Genomic DNA, 1,014 nt, shown 5'->3' with positions numbered 1-1,014 from the left:
GCAGCCGCGGCTCCGGTGCAACAGCCCGGCGCGGGGACGTCCCCGCGGCGCCCCGTGGTCCCCGCACCTGCATGGCCTCCTGGTAGCTGAGCGCGGCCTGGAGCTGCTCCTCGAGGCGCCCGTGCCGCTCGGTCCACACCTTGCTCAGCCCGTGCCACGAGGAGTAGAGCTGCGGCGGGCACGAGGTCGGCGCCRGCCAGGACCCCCGGCATCCCAACCCCGACCCCGGCCTGGATTCCCAAGACCAGATCCCTGGATCCCAGGCCACCCTCCCTGGATCCCAAGACTCCATCTCTGGATCCTGGGAGTCCATCCCTGAATCCCAGGACCCCATCCCTGGACCCTGGGACACCATCCCTGGATCCCAGGGACCCTATCCCTGGATCCCAGGATCCCATCCCTGGATCCTGGGACACCATCCCTGTCCCCCATCCCTGGATCCTGGGAGTCCATCCCTGGATCCCTAAGACCCTCATCCCTGGATCCTGGGCCCCCATCCCTGTCCCCAGGACACCCACCAATGGGATCTCCAAGGAAACGCGCTGCTCTGCAGGATGCCCCGGCCCAKGGCTCCCCGGCCGCCCACCTTGGGCTCCCCGGAGCCCCCGGCTTGCTGAACGCCAGGCGCCCACCTCCCCGGCACCCCCTCCCCTGCGTCTGCCCACACCCCCCCTCCAGTGTCCCCATCCCTGGGGCTCCCTGCACCCCCAACCTGGTGTCTCCCCGGGACCCCCACCCAGGGCATCACCGGGAGGACTCGGGGACGCCCCATCCTGGTGCCCTGGAGCGGCAGCTCCGGCCCCTTTCCATAACCCCGCGGCCGGAGCCCCCTCGAGCACCCACCTCATCCAGGCTCCGGGTGACGTCGGGCTTGTCGGGGTCTCCRCAGGAGGACACCAGCTCCACGCCCAGGATGCCCAGCGTGTCCAGCTCGCCCTGCAGCGCGTCGATGTCCTCGCGCAGCGCCTGCGTGCACGGGGCTCAGCAGCGGTGCCCGCGCCGCCCGCGCCGCCC

At 71.5% G+C, this 1,014-nt stretch overlaps 1 long non-coding RNA gene across 1 annotated transcript; it reads right to left on the bottom strand.

The window, feature by feature from the left end:
* Window positions 1-98: 98 nt before the first annotated feature.
* On the bottom strand, window positions 99-967 carry LOC112956822. The gene is made up of 2 exons (XR_003251115.1): window positions 844-967; window positions 99-169 (listed from the first exon to the last, which is right to left on the bottom strand). It is a non-coding gene; the product is annotated as an uncharacterized LOC112956822 (long non-coding RNA).
* Between the last annotated feature and the right edge of the window lie 47 nt (window positions 968-1,014).

The sequence above is a fragment of the Nothoprocta perdicaria genome, unplaced genomic scaffold (genome assembly GCF_003342845.1).
Source record: "Nothoprocta perdicaria isolate Ctin4 unplaced genomic scaffold, notPer1 scaffold_670, whole genome shotgun sequence".
NCBI lineage: Eukaryota > Metazoa > Chordata > Aves > Tinamiformes > Tinamidae > Nothoprocta > Nothoprocta perdicaria.
The sequence above is the reverse complement of the archived record's forward strand: the minus strand, read 5'-3'. Positions and strand labels throughout refer to the sequence as shown.